The following is a 20,135-nucleotide window of genomic DNA, read 5'->3' as shown; positions in this document are numbered from 1 at the left end:
CCACATTATTAACATTACTGGTCCGAATTTTTTTAAATGTCCATTACCTCTAAATTAAACCCATAAAATCAGTGACTTCCATTAGACAAGGGTCAGACTCCTTTACTCTAGTGCAGTTATACAGATTATCCCTTGTCCAAAAAGTGGTCATAAATTCTGTGCGATTACAATGTCTTACTTGTATTAGTTTCAGTTTATAACACTTTACAAAATACAAAAATAAAATAAGATCAGAAGTAAATTGGTTACTTCCTTATTGTGGCAACCACAGATGCTATTGCAGGGGCCACTATAATACGGAAGTACCCAAGCTATAGACAAATGGTATCAATGTTACCAGAATATTAAGGTGGGGCCCAGAAACTCTCTGTCCTTCTAGAGAGCTCCTGTGTAATGGTGTTCCACATGTTAGTCATGGTAAAGGTACACTGGTGGGCATGCATATGCAACATACATACATATGAAGAAGGTGGAAGGTCTCCTGCTCAGTCCAGATGGGTGCTTGGACAAGCTGCTGTCATCTCTCTGAAGCTATTATTTTCAAATGTTCTCACTTCTTTTCAAATTGTTCACTCATACTATGCACTCAGTCCACAAGAAAGTGGAATCAGTTGAATGCTCACTTAGTAACTTTTTACATTTTTGAGCACTAGAAAGGGTCAGATTCTGTCTGTACATACCGGAGACATCCTGTCTAGTCTCAGTCATATTGGTAGCTATTGCTTGTATAATCCAAACTCAAGACTCTTACACCAGAACCCACACCTTTACACTGGCACATGCTGATGTGATTTAGAAATATTGTTACTGAACCTCAATAATTATGTTTAGTGCAAAACACACTTAAAACAATTAGTCAGTCAGTTCAGTCCTTGACATTCTATGGAAGCAGTACACCCTCCAGAGGTATGTCTACTAACATTTTTTATTTAATTTATGTTGTAGTGCACATATTCATAATGTTGATTAATTGGCATGGAATGCTTCACATTCTGAAGGAATCCAAACGTATAGTAGTAGTAACTAACTGTTGCTGCGTTTTGACACATGTTCTTCAAAAAACAAAGGATACCTCATGACTTACATTTGTGGAAATGAGTGCATTTTAGTTTGTTTCTTGGCTATTGTTATAGCATTGACTACAGTAAGATGCTGTTCTTTGAATGTTTCCATATGCTGCCATCTGATTATTTCCTCATTCTAGACAGCCACAACTTTTCCGTAAATGTAAAGTGGTGTCCTGCAAAATTATGAACGTCTACATAATATGCAGATGTTATCCTGTGTATATTAGTTTATATGTGCGAATTCTGAGGCATTCTGCCATGTCTGTGCATTAAATATTAATTTCAGTTGTATCCCCTATGACTTTACGTTATTGTATAACGTGGTCATAGGCTTCCTGAGGTGGATCACAGATTACTGTCACAGGTGAAAGGTCTGTATACATTTTACAGGAAATACCGCTGTAGTGCTTATTGCATTGCAGGTACAATGGTGTAGTTGTACATCTTGTAAGGAGTGGGCTTGGGGTTTGAATCCCACAGATTCAAATTACTGGAAGGTTTACTGCATATGTAATTGTTTACATGTTACTTATTAATCATATCATGTTTTATTTCCAGTGTCATAACATATATAAGCAGTGCAAACCTTGTTTTCGCCATTCCTATGCATACACCAAACCCATGGACACATTTCAAAAGTCATGAGTATGAAAGGTGGACATTGCACATCAAAGTATGTTGGCATTACGTGAATATGTCTCATGCATGCATATGCAGTTTTGCCATACATTTATATTTAGGGTATGGGTAGCACTGTTTGAGATGATAGACTTTGCACTGTTTTCTGTAAATGAGTTTACCTCATACATGGAATCAAAACTTCACTGCTCTGGAAAATGAAGTATTAATCAATGCCCCTTGGTAGCATGGGAGCAATCTCTTGGGCAGACGATGATGGAGAGTGGAGTAACCATATCTGGAAATGTATAGCCAGCAGTGACAATGCTGTTGGCCATCATGAGAGGACATCCAGGCCCTGTCTTTGTCACAGCAGTGACATGATTCTTTGTACTGCATTGTGTTTCAGATGGTACAGGCAACAGCTGGATGTCACTGGGGTGGACCAATGATTCCTACACCAAAATAGACTCGGGTTTTTGACATTGCCCAAAAAACTCTGTAAATGTCATCATATATCAGGTGGCAGTAATGAGGTTGGCCTCCCTAGGCACAGAGGTAATGCCATTTATTAACCTACCTCATATTTAACACATTAGTACATATGTAGAACATCATGTTTTCCACAGCTATAAACTCCAGCAGATTAGCTCATGCAGCAACAGATGCTGACATACCTGGCATGTCAAGTGTTTCCATATGTAATATCAGTCTTCATGTATTTCGTGTGCTGGCCTGATGCTCACATGCCATGTGTTACAGGGTCTTCTCATACAGTCAAGGCCTGGAAACAATGATCAGGTATGTACAGAATTATTTTGGTGTGGAACGGATCAGTTTACCTGGTTTTCAAAGTATTTAATGTAAATCTTCCTATGTGAACATGTATAATGTGACCTTGTATTTCTGCTCTGCCATTGCAGCTTGTTAACTTCCTGTTTCCTCCCAGGACATCTCCAGTGATCCTGATGCTGGACATGATATGACACAGAGAGACAGAATAGCTGATGGCACATAATACCCCCACTTAGGGTTATTTTGTCCAGATATATGGTGACAGTCCTTTGGCAGCAGATATGTCCTCCTACAAAGATGACAATGAACCCGGCCTGTCTGCTGGTAGTAGAGCATCAACTACTGGTCATGATGACCTCCTTGGACAATTGTCCCTACATAAGTCTATTAGTGGTGGTGACTTAGCTTCACAGCAGACAGCATACATGGCCTGGTAAGAGAGATGTGTGGCCATATCTCAGTTAGAGGCACATGACTGGCCACAGCATTGTTATGACACAGAACGGTGTGCATTTGCTCATGCAGCTGATTGCACAGCACACCAAATCAGGATGTTGCATGAGAGACAGAAGCACAGGCACGGGGAGATAAAGGCAGGACTTTCTCAAGACACAGAAAGTTTGGAAATAATTACACGCTCTTTAGAGCAACCTACCTCTGCTGTGCTTGGGCACTGATGCAATACTACTCAGGCCAAACATGCCATGACACATTTTGTCAGTATGACACCAATGGGTAGATCGACGCCTCCTCTGATATGTCCTCTCCATAGCACTTGGCTATCTATAGTTTTTGTGCAGCTACATGCACTATAGCTGTTTATGTTTGCTATGTTTAGTTCCAAAACCTCTAATGTGTCATACCCAATACAGGGCACCATCACCAGATATATGGTGCAACACTATAGGGCTGAGCTTTCTACATGTGGTGCCAATAGCCAAAACCAGGGCATAAGCTATCAGTGTGGGTGACCTTGCCTACATTAGTGTTACCATAGTAGGTGTACCAGTGTGTATATGTTTTTGTGCCTCCCTTCACCTTTGTCAGTACCAAGCACTGTACTGAGCAAAGTACAATGTTTATGTTTTAGGTGTTTGACAAGTCTGATGCTACAGGAATAATATATTTTTACTGTGTTCATTAAACCAAGTTACTGGCTTTTAACTGTTACACACATTGTTGACAGGTTTGACCTGTAATGATAACCTGCTATTGTAAGGCAGAGTCCATCCTCTGGTATCACTTAATAACAGAATAACATGTATCACAGTCTGCTACAATTTGAAAGCCAGGTACACCTTTCTGTTCTACAACAACATAATCCTTTACATACCTGGTAATTTTTTCCAGGCCTTGACAGCACAAGAAGGCCTGGTAATGAAGGAAATGTGAGCTTCAAGCCAGCACAGGACATATATGACGACTGATATGATATGTGGGAACACTTACCTGATGTGTCATCATGTGTTGATGCATAATGTGCTGTACTAGAGTTTGTAGCTGTGGAAAACACGATGCACAATGTATGTTAACCTGTGTACATATGCACTGATGTGTTAAATGTGAGGTGTGATGCATTCTACCATTTCTTCCACACATCACTCTCATTTATGCTGTGTACATGTCATAGTCTACCTGTTTCCTTTGCCACAAATGGATGCATGAATGTACAGGGTACAGCATACCCACTCTTGTCAGAGCATGTTTTCCTGTACATAGTGCCAATCAGTAATCTTCCGAGTAAGATAACACACATTCCAGAGTTCAACAGCACATGCTTACCCAGCCAGCATTCCGATTTGCATATGATGCAACATGCATATGAGATCCATCTGTGCTTCTGTAATTTATGAACATGTATACTACCCTGCTAATACTGATTTGTGTGCTTATTCTTTACAGATGGATTTTGCAACACTTTAGGACACTACTATTATATGTACTAGTGCACCATCAAATGTTGTTTGGGTGCATACCTCTCAATCTCATAGTGCAAGAAATCTGAACAAAGCCTGACAAAATGGGAGGAAAAAGGCCCAAAAATAGCAACATGTTTTAAATGGTGCTCTTATAAACTTAGAAAATTGCTAGATTCACAGGGTTTGTTTTAACATACATTTTCTGAAGGATTGGAAGTCTGAAACTCAAATGTATATCATTATTTAGTGACTTCAATCCTCAGATCATCCCAGTGATTTGCCAGAAAACAACAAATTTTATGAGGAACAGACCATAAATATGAGCCAAAAATCTGGGCTTTCTGCAAAAATCTGGATGTCTGAGAGGTATGTTTGAGTGTCTCAGTGGGTTTCACTTTGAATCATTGAAAGCTTGAAACATCGAAATTCTGATCATCGAGACCAGAACATCGAGTTTCAAACCACTGAACATTGAAAGGGAACATAAAAAAAAAAAAAAGAAAAAAAAAACTCTAAAATGTATTTTATGCAGGGGGACTTTGTCCCTCCGGTCCCCCATGGGGGGGGGGGGGGCTGCACCCCCACTCCCCAACTTTAATATACCAACTCCGAGATAGCACTACAGTGGGATAAAGGGAAATCTCTGTTTTAGCGCTATATGCAGAAGCGCTAAATGGGAGATTTCCCATACCCTGTCTGCAGTGCCATCACAGAGATGGCACATTCACAGACACAATGTGCAGGGCACCTTGCTGCCTTGCAGAAACACTAGCTTTTTCCCTTTTTTATTACCTTTTTCTTCCCCTTGACAACATTGATGTTCTAAACACTCGATGATATGGTCTCGACCATATGAATTTCAATGGTTTCGAATTTCGATGTTTTCAAGTGGAACCGTTAGTGACAGTCACATATACATTGCGTTTGGAGGCTACTAATTTTCTGGTTGGGATACTGAGTGCATTCCCTGTTACTGCTGTAACTTGCATGCCACATGTCTTACATGAAGTCTACATATTTCAGATGTTGTTTTTTTTAGCACAGTGTGCACCTTGCACAGTGACAACACTTCTGACACACCATGCTGATGGTATATCTTGTGAGTTATGTGTCACTATTACACTTCACTTATGCACTCCTATCTGGGTGTTCTGGCATGCTACTTTCACCGTACCCACACCAAAAGAACTGACCTCCCATCTACATAGTGCCACATAGGTTCATAGGTATTCTACTAGTCTAAAAACCACAAGGGCCTTTTTAAACCTAGCCATGCATCTCAAGTCTCTGACAAGTTCTGCTATCCTTGATAAGTGTAAACAGGGGTTGGAAGATGACACATTTACAAACAGGGGCCTGGGAGATGAACTGTTTACAGGCTGCCTGTGTCCATTAGAGATATACTGTAGGTGCCAAGCCAGGATGAATTTCCTGTTCCCCGTCCAATTACATACACAGAATGCAGTCCATGTATGCCATGGAAGCATGTCATTTTGCTGAAGGTTTTAAATACTGAGTGTCAAAACACCAACATCCAAAACCTCAAAGTCAAAAATGCGGCAGAATACTAGTGAACAGGAATCCAACTGTGGGAGATTCTAGTACAGCTGGAATCTGGGAATCAGTCCTTTTACTCTGTAGTCTAGTACTGTTGTTAGTATAAATAACTAGCAGGTGGGGTATCTATATTAGATCACCGACCGCTTAAAAAAGTGAACGGTGATTAATCGACCCTATGTAAGCGAAAGCTTACAATTTTGAACTGTCAGAACAGCGTTTTTTTTCCTAGGGAAAAAAATAGCTGTTCCAAAACACATAGACACAACACAAGCACACCAAACAAACAGCAATCCACACACATACACCTAAAATCTTACACCAAACCCTATGCTAAACTACACACACACCAACTACCCACTTACCTTAACTCAAACCGTAACCCTAAGGTCCGTCACTATCGCACACTCACCTCACCCTCTCGCTAACTCTAACTCACCTAACCCTCACGTCCACACAATCGCACACATACCTAACCTGCGCCCTAACCCTAACTCAGCTAACCCACCCTAACCCTCATGTCCACACAATCCCACACTTACCATAACCCGACCCGTTACTTTCCACCACAGCACTAAAAATACCAAAGCAACAGAAACGGACAACCAAATTCTTTCCCTAGGAAACAATTCGGTTTTCTGTTGCTTCGATATTTTAAGCTGTCACTGCATAGGGTTCGATATTAGAACATTCGAAGGTATGAAACCTCGATGTTCTTATATAGATCCAGCGGGGGTGTGGGGTGAGTTTTTTTCTGTTTCCTGGGTCTTTGTTTTCAAGGTTTTAGATGTCAGTGTTTTTGCGCCCGACATTTAAAACCTTGGGAAACATGACATGAATTTGTATTCAGTGAGTATCATTTGGCATTATGAGTAACAATGGCACTGACTCTATGCAGAACATACACAGAGAAGTACGTCCATAGTAGTTGCTTTATATGTACTAATTTTATATATATATATATATATATATATATATATATATATATATATATATGCATATATATATATATATATATATATATATATAGAAAGGGATTTTAGGTTTAGGATGTGACTGAGAGTTAACTGAGTGTTATGGTGAGGGAGGGGAGTGGGATTTTAGGTTTAGGGAATGACCAGCAGTTAGCTCAGAGTTAGGGTTAGGGAAGGGGATTTTAGATTTATGTAGAGTTCGAGAAGATTTTTTTAGGGTTAGGGTCAGGGTTCTTGGATGGATGGTTAGGCTACTGGTAGTGCATGGAAATCAGGGTGGTGGGAGTTAGACACTTGCCAGTTTGAGTGGGTGGCAATAGAGAAGTGTGTTGAGAGCTATTAGTAAGCGAACACTTGTAGTCATCCCATTTTACTAGGCAATTTATCTTTTAAACCTGATATTTACTAGACTTCTTTCAAATATGAGTTGTGGCTTTTTCATTAGTATGTCATGGTTTTAAGGACATCTAAACCTACAAAAATAACCAAATATGTGACACCAACTATATTTTCTTAAAGAATTACAAGTTTTGGGTGTCAGGTACACCTGCTCATGTACCATTAGCTCTCAACACAGTTCCCTGCTGCCACTCACTTTTGAAAACAAGATCTAGGAGGTTAGCTTCATTGGTGTTGGAACAATATAGTCAAGTTTAATGACATTTGCAAAACTCAAATCTCTGGATGTATTTCCTGTTGGTAGTTTATGTTTGCAGGTTTATGTGTGCATAGTTAAAGTCACCCATAAGAAAGTTATCATGTTCAATTTTTAACTTTTCTAACTGGCTAAAGTATCCTGTATGCTCGGACTGCTCAAAGTTCCTGCAAACAAGTCCCAAAGGCATTATCCAAGGCCAAGAACACTACTTTTGTGGCACCTGTTAATATACTGGGTTGATTACTGGCCAGCCTGAAACAGGACTTGTCAGAACCCCCTACAGAGGTTATTCAATATCAAACAGGCTTTGTGCCAGATTAATGTATGAGAGTGTAACAGTCAAACCCTTGCACAAGGGAGGGGCATATATGGGTTTTGGTAATTATAGATGCAAAGGCTTGACCAGTCTCATTTGGAAGGCTATGGAAAGTATTATTGTGCAATTAATAAACAGGAACATCAGTACCCTTGACTGAAGCCAGTTGGGATTCATCAAGGGCAGATCCTACCTGCTCAACCTGGCTGACATGAAACAATGAATGAGAGCAGATCAGTAGACACTGCGTATCTAGGCTTCCCAAAGGTATTTGACATCATCCCACACTCAGTTATCACAGATAAACTCTCCTAGATAAATGTAAATCCCTAAGTAACTCATTAGATAGCAGTCTGGCTCACAAATACAACCCAGGATATCAGAGCGGGCAACTTGATCTCTTTTAAGAGACCTGCCACTAGTAGCATACTGTTCTGCCCATGGACCAATTCTTTGTGGCATTTACTGCTCATGGGTTAAAGCAAATGCAAAGGGTTTATATCTGACCAAATTTGCAGATGTCTGTAAGCTCTGTGCCATTATACATTTCCCAGAGGACACCAATATCATCCAAGAATGCCTTTCCCAAACAAATAGCTGGTGTTAAAACTATGGACTAAACCTAAATGCTAAGAAATGCAACATAGCTTCTTTTGACAAGCATAACTTCCCTTATAACAATCACATTAACAAGACAGTTGATTCCTTACTCAGGGTACTGGGAAACTATGTTTACAATCAACTATGCTCTGATCACCACATATCTATTACTGTAAGGAAGTCCTCTTGCATAGCACAGCTTCCATCTAAGGATACAACATCCCGATCCTGGTAGCAATCCTTCTGCTGTACTTAGCTCTCATCAGACAGTCACTGAGTATAATTAGTCCCTGTCCAAAACCTTGTCATAACTAGAATCAAAACAGCACTTTCTAACTAAGAAAAGCCAAGACATAAACCCTAAAAACTATGTAAACCTTGTACCTCTTCTCTGCATGTTACAGGATTCTAAGAGGTGACCTCTGCCTAGAGTATAGATGGCTTAATAGACACTACCCTGTCAGACCTGTTGAGCATTCGCATGTCCAGTGGTACCATTAATTCCCATTCAAGTAACCTCAACCTATTTGGCAACATAAATAAGACATGTTGGAGGGATAGATATGTGTCACAGTGGATATCATTTTATGGAACTGCCTTCTTCTCCAAGTAAAGCAAAGTACTTCATTTACTCTTTTCAAATGAGCATGGGACAGAATGATAGGTAGCATACTTGGTGATGTTGACCTCTGCATCTGAAGCCCTAATGTTCCCGTAAAAATATATGATAATGGTTTTAACCTGTCCTATACTCACACATTTACAAAGCATGCAGATACTCGATCATGCACAGTCATATCCCCCTAGGGCATCTTCAGTGGATATATTTGGTGGATGGTCTAGCTAAACACCTATATCTTCACTGTGGTATCCAGAAATATCAGAACACCTTTGTGGAGAGGTGAGACACTCCTCTGCCTCTGATAAATGTATTTTGGTCAATGAGCCACCTCCCATTTCCCTCAGTTCCCTTGCAAGGTGGACAGCATGACCCTGGCCACTAACAACATTAATTTCATTCACAACATTCTACTCAGCACAATTGCTAAAGGGCCAATCAGATTAATAATGGGTGAGCATCCGCTGACTATGTAGACAGAGACCCTGCAGCAAGATTTGATTTTCTGCACGTGGAAACTTGCACTTTCTTTTTTTGCCATGGTTTTGCATCATGCTGTGGAAAGAAATGGAAAATGTATATGAGGATAATCACATCACCAGCGGATATATACACACTTTGATACAAATTATGGGGAGCCTGCGTGGCGGAGATATGGGGCCTTGGTGTATCTCTGTGGGTATCAACACACCCAAATATTGTAAAACCATGAAGATGTTTTGTTCTGTCCTGTAATCTGACCTAACTCAACTGATCCCCTCCAAAAAAGAAAGAGTGCAATAAACAGATGTCACCTGAAACCTGCACTTGGCATCTGCAGGCACTGGCCTCCTACAATAGTCCATTGCTGATTACCATCAATGTTACAACTGCCACTAACTAACATTCCTTAGGCCATAGTTGTGACATCATATATGTTTAATCATGGACAGATAAGTATGTCTACATTTAGGTTTGTGTAAACTAAACTGAGAGACTGAGTACCTGGATAACAGTGTTTCCCTCTTACTGATTGCAGTGTTGCCATTTTTTTTATTTTAATTTTGTGAAAATAGTTTTGATAACTTGAACGTTCATAGGAGGGCATGTCTCCTCACTAGTACATGGCTGTTTAAATCTCATCTTTAGCAAGCAACCACAAGAATGAATATATGTGTCTATACCATGACATCAAGATACAAAGGTGAGCTTTTTGCAATTATGACATAGGTAAAGTGGGCAGAGAAGATCTGTGAGGGCATAGTAAGGGAAACTGTAAGTATTTTGCAATTGTTTATTTGAAATAGCTTAACTTAGAAGGCTGTAGGGGGACTGCACAGAGTAACCCAAATTTAAAGCTAAACACTGTTTTCATATTGATATGAATACATATTAGACAAAAGTTATAGCTGGTAACACAGTATAGTTTGTGATATGAATAGATAGTCATTGATAGCAATATTAAAGCTCATTCTTAATAGACAGAATGGGCCAATTCTGCTCCACAGACTTAATGCAAAGGAAATATTTAAAACAGTGCAGGAGTTATAAAAATATAAAAAAATTTATATTTCTGTTTAGTCAATAGGTTAACTAATCATTTCATACAATTTAATTGCTTGTTTATTTAACGGCACATCCAATTGCTAGAATGACTCCACATACAGCCATCTATCTAACGCATTAGATTAAATCAGCAAATTAAGAAACTTGCATCAGGAAGAGACAGGAGTGTTGCTCTGAGTCATGTAAGTTCATTGAGATAAACCTTAGTATTTGAATTATATGAAGGAGATCAGAGATTAAAGGTCATTTTGATGCAAGAAATTAGACAAGATTAGGAACATAATGGCAGGTGTATGATTAACTCTGAACATAATGTAAAGCATGATTTACAGAACACAAATTTTAGCCTATTAGACAAAAGTAACACAAGTTCTAAGAGATTTGTAAATGACATGATCATACTTCATGAAAGCAGGAATATTTCTATCACTGAAACACATTAAATCATTATGACTGCAACCCATATATGGTATTAGATTTGATGACTTTTAGCAGACTAAACGTGTGGTCTATTTGATCGACTTGCTTCGGTAATTAGTATAAGAGAATATCAACAAATTTGATTTTTTTCTTATTACATCATTATGAGTATTACATGTCCACTTGAACTCCCAGACTAATATGTAAATATAAATAATCTGTGTGTTTTGTTTATGTAAAAATAGCATTTATTAAATTAAATGTCTTGAATTTTACACTGAGCTAATCAAAGGAAGGACACTCAGCAAACTCGGAACTATAATATATAACATTAAGTATCCTGTTTTTTGTTTATTTTGTTCTTTATTTCTTTGTTATTTATAGCACTTTGTGTACTGTGTATTTTTCTAGCTAGTTTCACTGTGTGTGAGGTATTAATTGGAAACTGTCCACTTTTATTAAGCATCTGTTGGGTTGTTTGTTTCTGATAACTTGCTGCAGTCCAACTCTTTTTTCTAGAGGCTCCTTTAGCTGTTTAAAACTTTAATTTAAAGGCTCACTGCTGCTTTTCAGCTGTGAGAAACATTTCTGCAGTTTGTTTCTAAGTAGTGGGGATATTTGTAGCATTTCCATATTCAGATTTGTATTTGGGCCTGATGGCTTGTGGAGACTGTGTGTCTGAGCACATATTCAGGGACATCTTGGTTTAGCCAAAGCCATCAGGCATTTCAGTGAGAGAGAATTGTTTGAGGTCATTGGCTGACTGAGGTCACCTGGACTACAGCTTAGACTAAGCACCTCATTGGTTCTTTTGAGATTTCTTTCTTAAAAACTGTCTCAGGTTTCAACTTTCTGTTACCTAAGAAGCTCAGTTGTGAGTGTTCTGCCATTTTACACTGAACTAATAGAAGGAAAGACACTCAGCAAACTCGGAGCTATAATATATAACATTAAGTATGCTGTTTTTTGTTTATTCTGTTCTTTATTTCTTTGTTATTTATAACACTTTTTGTACTGTGCATTTTTCTAGCTAGTTTCACTGTGTGTGAGGTATTAACTGGAAATTGTCCACTTTTATTAAGCATCTGTTGGGTTGTTTGTTTCTGATAACTTGCTGCAGTTAAACTCTTTTTTCTAGAGGCTCCTTTAGCTGTTTAAAACTTTCATTTAAAGGCTCACTGCTGCTTTTCAGCTGTGAGAAACATTTCTGCAGTTTGTTTCTAAGTAGTGGGGATATTTGTAGCATTTCCATATTCAGGCTTGTATTTGGGCCTAGTGTTTGTGGAGACTGTGTGTCTGAGCACATATTCAGGGACATCTTGGTTTAGCCAAAGCCATCAGGCATTTCAGTGAGAGAGAATTGTTTGAGGTCATTGGCTGACTGAGGTCACCTGGACTACAGTTTAGACTAAGCACCTCATTGGTTCTTTTGAGATTTCTTTCTTAAAAGCTGTCTCAGGTTTCAACTTTCTGTTACCTAAGAAGCTCAGTTGTGAGTGTTCTGCCATTTTACACTGAACTAATCGAAGGAAGGACACTCAGCAAACTCGGAGCTATAATATATAACATTAAGTATGCTGTTTTTTGTTTATTTTGTTCTTTATTTCTTTGTTATTTATAGCACTTTGTGTACTGTGTATTTTTCTAGCTAGTTTCACTGTGTGTGAGGTATTAACTGGAAATTGTCCACTTTTATTAAGCATCTGTTGGGTTGTTTGTTTCTGATAACTTGTTGCAGTTAAACTCTTTTTTCTAGAGGCTCCTTTAGCTGTTTAAAACTTTCATTTAAAGGCTCACTGCTACTTTTCAGCTGTGAGAAACATTTTTACAGTTTGTTTCCCACCCTCCCTCCTTGTTGGTATAGTGTTTTTATAGTTGGTGGCTTTGCAGTTGCCCGCCCCTAGTGTAAATTTGATCTGGGACCCTCCTCCCAGTCTTGTGTCATTACCTCATTCTACCCAGTACAGGGAGAACATTTGTGAAGGCCAATCAGCTTAGTTTCTGCTACTCCTTTCTCTCTTTCCACTAAACAAAAAAAAAAAAAAAAAAATGTTTTCTAAGCTTGTTTCCTGCCTTTCCTGTGGGTAGTCTAGCCTGGATATAGATTTGCTGTGCCCAGGACTATTTGTAGGCTTCTAGGGCCCAAGCCTTTCTGTGTTGAAAGGAAGCCTTCTAGCTTAATTTTGTTTCTTAGAACTAGACAGTTTTTGTTTCAGCACTTGTTCAGAACTTATTGTAAGCACTAAATAAGCTACAAATTACTACAGCACTCAACTTTCCTCACTGTCTAGAGGAAAACAGTTTCTAGTACTTAACAAATAAGCACCTATCCAGGCATGTCTAAGGGTCAGCCCCCGGTGTTTTCTCCTGTCTACCTGATGAATCTGGGCATCTTGGGGCAATGCAGTAATTGCTTCATGTTCACAGACAACCCTCTCCTCCTACCACCCAACACTACAACCTGTGAGAGATGCACATATATAGCCAAACTGGAAGCAAAGCTCTCTTCACCCAAGACTGGACTAGACAGTCAAGAAGAGAAGGTAAACACTTGCACCACACCACACTCAGCACATAGTCCCTCAAAACCTACACCACCAAAACACACACATAGAAACACAAAACATACACCTACATTCGCGGAGGCTCTCAGTAAAAACCTGCCCAAGCAACAGGGACCTCCAAAGCAAAAACACAAGCAACCTCCACCCCCCCCAACACAACCCAAATGACACATAGCCCACAAACTCAGTGTGCCACTCAACCACAGCCCATAAGCCATAACAATGTACCCAATACTCTAGTCATAGGTGACTCTATAGTCAGACACACTGATGTTCCACTCACCAGGCTAAACAAGGAGAAAGTTACTGTCAGCTGCCTGTCGGGTGCCAGGATCCACCACATACCACATGCACTCAGGTCACTCCACAACAAGTACAAATATGACTCTAACATTGTCCATGTTGGTGTGAATGACCTGAGATGTACCTCCTTGGACTACATGAAAAGGGACATTGAGGAGCTGTCCGATCTTGTAGCCCAGGCAGGTATAACAGTAGCCCTGAGTAGCATCCTGCCATCACCCAGAATGATACCACAGTACAAGGACAAAATGATTGACTTCAACAATTGGCTAAGCTTCCGGTGTCATTCTAAGGGGATCCAGTATCTGTCTGCCTGGGATGACATGATAGACAAGCCACGATGCTTTGCCAGAGATGGCCTGCACATGTCGACCCTGGGATTCTGGATACTGGCTAAGGCTCTAGCCACCCCTATAGTGCCTTTTTTAGGCAAGGTTCAAATGACAAATTCACCACCCTAACAGGTACAGGCAAGAAGAATCTGAGGGTATTGCTACTCAATGCTAGAAGTCTAAACCTCAAAATGCACTCTCTCGAGGCACTCCTTAAAATGGAGAACATCGACATCTGTGCAGTGACAGGGACCTGGTTCAAGGCTCCAGAGAGTACCCCTGCATTACCAGGCTATAATTCATACCACACCTTTCGGCCACCTATCCTGGACTGAAACACTAAAGGCGGAGGCGTGTCCATATTCATTAAGGATATACACACCTCCAGGCTAGTTGCTCAGCATAATGCATCCGAGATTATCCAAGTGCAACTAACTCTGGGCAAGACTGCAGTCCAAATTGTAGCTTGCTACAGATACCCCACCATGCCCCAGAATTCCCACTCCTCATATCATAATACAATGGAAAATATTAGGGTACAATCTAACTCCCTAATAATGGGTGATTTCAACTACCCTACCATTAACTGGGAAAATTACTCGTGTACCAACCCTTGGGTTCAATGTTTTCTGGAATTCATAAATTCCAATGCCATGGATCAACTTATCCACACCCCCACCAGGGACAGCAATATCCTACACCTGGTTATTACCAACATGGGCAACCGGTCCTCCACACCAGAGGTCAGTTCCTCGTTGGTCAGATCCGACCATAAGCTAATCACCCTAGACATCCACATCCCTCCCCCAACCCCCATTAGGGAAACCACAGTAAAAAATTTCTCCAAAGCGAACTTCATGCTTCTTAAGACAGAAGTGGCAAACTTCACAACACCCATGCTGACGGACAATAGAGGTATGACTGCTGAATCCTACACAAATGCACTTTATAAGCACTTACATGAGTGCATGGATCGTGCAATCCCTAACAGAACAAAGATGCTATCCTCCAAAAAAAGGAAGCCAATCTGGTGGTCCCCTGCCATAAACAAACTCTACAACAGAAGAAAGAAACTGTTGCAAAAAGAGTAAAATCCCATGATTGGAGAAACTCCCTGGTCAGCTTCAGTAAGAAGCTGAGATCCCTCATAAAATTCTCCAAAGCTAGTTATGAAAACAAAATCGCCACTGACTCTAAAACCAACCACAAAGCATTCTATAGCTATGTCAAGAATCTCAATGGCAACACTCAGATCTGCTCTGAGTTACAGCACAATGGCACTAAATATACAGAACCAACGGATATTGCCAACATCCTGGCAGATAGGTTCAGTGCTAACTTTACCCCTCTGTCATCCCCTAAAGGGCCCATCTCTATACCAGAAGAATGCAAAGTTCCTGTAATCACGGCTGCACAGGTAAAAAACACACTATCCAAAGCCAAGAACACAGCATCCATGGCACCTGAAGACATCCCAGGCTGTGTTCTACATGAACTACAGAATGAACTGGCACCCCACCTAAGTACCATGTTCAATCATAGCCTCACCTCAGGCTATGTGCCCACTGAATGGCACACAGAGACAGTTATCCCACTCCACAAAGGGGGAGTCACTACAGACCCTGGAAACTACCACCCAATTAGCCTAACGAGCCTGGTCTGTAAGGCTATGGAGTGTATCATCATGGAACTTATAAACAATGACATTGGTAATCTCCAAACTCAGGACCCCTCCCAGTTCGGGTTTGTAAAAGACAGATCATGTCTCCTAAACCTGATAGACTTCTTTGAAGCAGTCACCAAAGCCGTAGATGAGGGTAAGGTGGTTCACACAGCCTATCTAGATCTCGCCAAGGCTTTTGAATTGGAATTATAGATAAACTCACTAAACTAGATATAAATCCCTATGTCACAAGATGGGTTGCCAACTCGCTCACTGACAGAACCCACACTGTGAAAGTAGCAGACTCCAAATCCAGCTTCAGACCAGTGACAAGTGGAGTACCACAGGGTTCAGTCCTGGGTTCTCTCCTGTTTGGTATCTACTTCTCTGAAGTACAGGCCAACACAGGTGGTCTTTATTAATGAAGTTCGCAGATGACTGCAAACTAGGAGCCATAATCAAAACTCCAAAAGATGTGGACATCCTACAAAAGGGCCTTGCTGAGACAGATGCCTGGTGTCAAAGCCATGGCCTCAAGCTCAATGCCAAAAAGTGCATTGTCGTTCCTTTTGGTAAAAACTCAGTACCCATGAGCTACCACATAGGTGGTAGTCTACTTAACACCGAAAGTGTGATAAGAGACCTTGGGACACAGGTGGACAGTAGTCTCTCCTTTGATAATCACATCGCCACAGTAGTCAGGAAATCCTTCTATGTGGCACACCTCATCACAAAAGGTTTCTCATCCAGGAAAAAAGAGGTCATTGTTCCCCTCTACTCATCACTCATTAGACCCATTATAGAGTACAATGCCCCTTTTGGTATGTACCTCACAATACATCTATAACAACTGGAAAGGCCACAGAAATACCTCACAAAGAGGATTACTGGCCTCAAAGAGATGCCCTATGCAGACCGTCTCAAAAAACTGCAGCTTTACTCCGTTGCATATCGCCTACTCAGAGGCGATCTCTGCCTAACACACAAAGCTATGTCAAACCCAGAGCTTTTAGACATGCTCCACTTAAAGAAATCCCAATCCCTACGAGCTACATGCTCTAGGGACTTAAACCTCGTCACCACAATAAACAGAACATGCTGGAGGGATAGATTCCTGTCCCAGAGACTTCCCATACTCTGGAACAAACTACCTATCTATATCAAACAAAGCTCCTCATTAGCACTGTTCAAGAAAAATATTGATGATTGGATGGGAGATAGGAAATTCACCCCGGGGATCACCTCTGTGGCTCTGCTCGACAATGGCACAGGAAGGTAATTTTCTTGGGTGGCGAAAGCCAGGGTACCTTTGGCTAGGCTTATATAGACCCTAGGGCCAATAGCCTAGTACCTACCTATGAACCTATGAACCTATGAATAATGTTGTACTTAAAATTGCTGCTGTAAAGTTGTAAACAGAAAACTTCCTGAAAAGCAGTTATTTTAAAGCACTCAGATAACATGGTGTATTATGCAGAGGAGGTTCCTATAGGATTTTGGGAATGAAGCCAATCATCCAATAAGGTGATGTATAACTGTGGCTTTAAACCTTCCAGTTTAGAGAAGTTTCTGAAGGGGGATTATAAGCCAGAAACAGCTTTCTACATGACATCTTTGAGAAAGATGAAGACTTATGGTAAATGAAAAAGCCTGGATAGTTTTCATGTCAGAGGAATCCAGAAAGAGGAGAGCTAACGGAGAGTTGCTAAGGACTTGATATGTGAGATTCTTCCCATACCTTTCGACTGTCCAGATTTTTGCAAAATGCCCAGATTTTTGCCTCAAAATTCTGGTCTGTGCCTCATAAATATTGTGGTATTCTAGCAAATCATTAGGATTATCTGAGGAAGAAAATCTCTAATAATGACGTACATTTGAGTTTCAGATATCATATCCTTTAGAAAATGCTTTTTGAACACAAACCCTGTTATTCTAGCAACTTTCTACATTCATATGCGCAATATTTAAAATCGGTCCCTATTTTCCTGCCTTTGTCTCCCCATTATGTCAGACTTTGTTCAGATTTCTTGGGCTAAGAAGTTGAGAGGTATGTTCTGCCCCCATTTTAATAGGACTATATTAGAAGTGCTACTATGTGGTATTTCTTTTGATTGATGTGCTTTTTTTTGAAGAGTCTATGCTACTGTTTTCTTTGCACCTGGAAAAACAATTCTTATTTCATAAATGAAGTACTATGCTTCATTTTTATTTACAAGTTGTGGGGTGCATCGAGTATAGTTTTGGGGCACCTTTTATGCCAAAACATTCTGACTTTTTTTATTTTGCTGTCTGTACAGTCTACTTTGAACACAGAGTCACCACATAGACTGATAGCATTCATTTGAAGTGTGTTATGAGGAAAGCTATTTGAACAAATGTATTCCATATAAAGGGAATACAGTCTTGTGGTATGTGATGTGAGCTTCTGTGTGAAGTCGACCTGTATTTACCATTTTGCCAAGATGACAACTGTTAAGATAATGCTATAAACTGCTGCAGCTGCACCTGAAGGAATGGTTTCAGTTGTCAAAGCCACGTTGATGTCAAAGACAGTCTCACTAATGAAACAGATGATTATGGTGGAAGACCCTGATACATGTCTGCTAGCTTTCTATCAGTGTGCTCACCAAGACGAATGGGACCGGGGTTACTAAGCAAAAATCTTCTTAGCTTTTAATGGCAAGGAAAGGACTGAATATCAGGGCTATGAAAAAGTAAAAGAAAAAAAGCATCACTAGCCAGGGCTGAGGTTACCTCTGATACACAACTGCAACAGTTTCGTAATGGTATATTTTCACCTAATCAAACTAATCAAATGGAAACATCATAGTTAACTGTGTTTGGGTTCTGAGGTTCTATATTCTAAAAGTAAGAAAACTGAACTATTGGACACTGATAATTTCAAAAACACTTTTCCTGTTTCTTTATAAAACTGGATGCATCAAAGTGACCCTAGAAATGCAGAAAAGTTTGTTCTACTGAAAGGAAGATTCTTAGGTAATTACTGTTTAAAACTAAGCAGTCTAGACTCATAGTAAAATATGTGTTAAAGTTTAGTAACAGAGAAAGAATCAACTGAAGACATTCTGTTTTGAATGTGGGAAAAGAAGTTATATAGCTATATTTTGTACTAGTAATGGTAACACTGTTATACCTGTGAAGAGTATGTTTGTCTTTCGGCTTCTTCCCAGTAAGGGGTCGCCACAACGGAACTCCGGTCCGCTAATGATTGGCAGTAGATTTTTACAAAATGCCGAGGTGCCAGCTCGATGCCCAACCTTCAACGAAGGCACGCCCATTTATGCACGCATGTCTTTCGAACGCTACCCAACCGCGGGGAGGAAATGCAGACTCCACACAGAAGGCACTCCCAAGCCAAGCCGAGAATCGAATGGGAGAACCTTTACAAGTGAAAAGCATGCTTTTAATGATATTATACTTAAGGAACACAATGAAATGTCTGCAGAAATAGTAGAGTTTGAGTTTTGTTATTGCGCCACAACAAAATTAAGTACAATGTCTTAATTGATGACAGGTTACCACAGAGGCAACTGTATTCAGACAGATTAGATAGGGAAAACAGCATTCCATTTCACCCATTCACTCTTATGTGTTGTAGCTGACTGCAACAGTGACCCCACAAACAGCCATCACCATTCTTGGAAATGACTAGATAAGGGGAATGGAAGTGGATTGGCATACTTTTCTTCCAAATCATATATGCACAATTTGGAAGTCAGCAACTGATTTATGAATGTCTTTATAATGTAGGATGAAACCAGAGGACCCAGAGAACTACCCATGTGAGCATAGAGAAGACATGCAGACTCTACACTGAAGACACATCAGCTGAGAAGTGAACCAAGGAACTTCTTGCTGTGAGGTGACAATGCTAACTATTTTGTTAGTATGTCGGCCATTACTGAGCTACAAACACAGACTGAGTTTGTGAACTTACTTCACTCTGTCTAATTTAGCACATGATATCATAAAAAGAAAAGATGTTCCCCACTTCAAAGATTTGTAGAGGGAACTGGGATAAGGTAATCATTTGGTAATCATTTGGCAGATTACCTTATCTGTAAAGGGAGGGGAATGAGGAAGTGAACAAGCCTACGGACACACATCTAATTGACAGGGAAAATGGGCGAGGAACCAGTGAACACACTCATAAGATTTTACGAG

The sequence above is a fragment of the Protopterus annectens genome, chromosome 11.part0, assembly GCF_019279795.1.
Source record: "Protopterus annectens isolate FY-2018-M chromosome 11.part0, PAN1.0, whole genome shotgun sequence".
Classification (NCBI taxonomy): domain Eukaryota; kingdom Metazoa; phylum Chordata; order Ceratodontiformes; family Protopteridae; genus Protopterus; species Protopterus annectens.
This window is presented reverse-complemented; position numbering follows the sequence as displayed.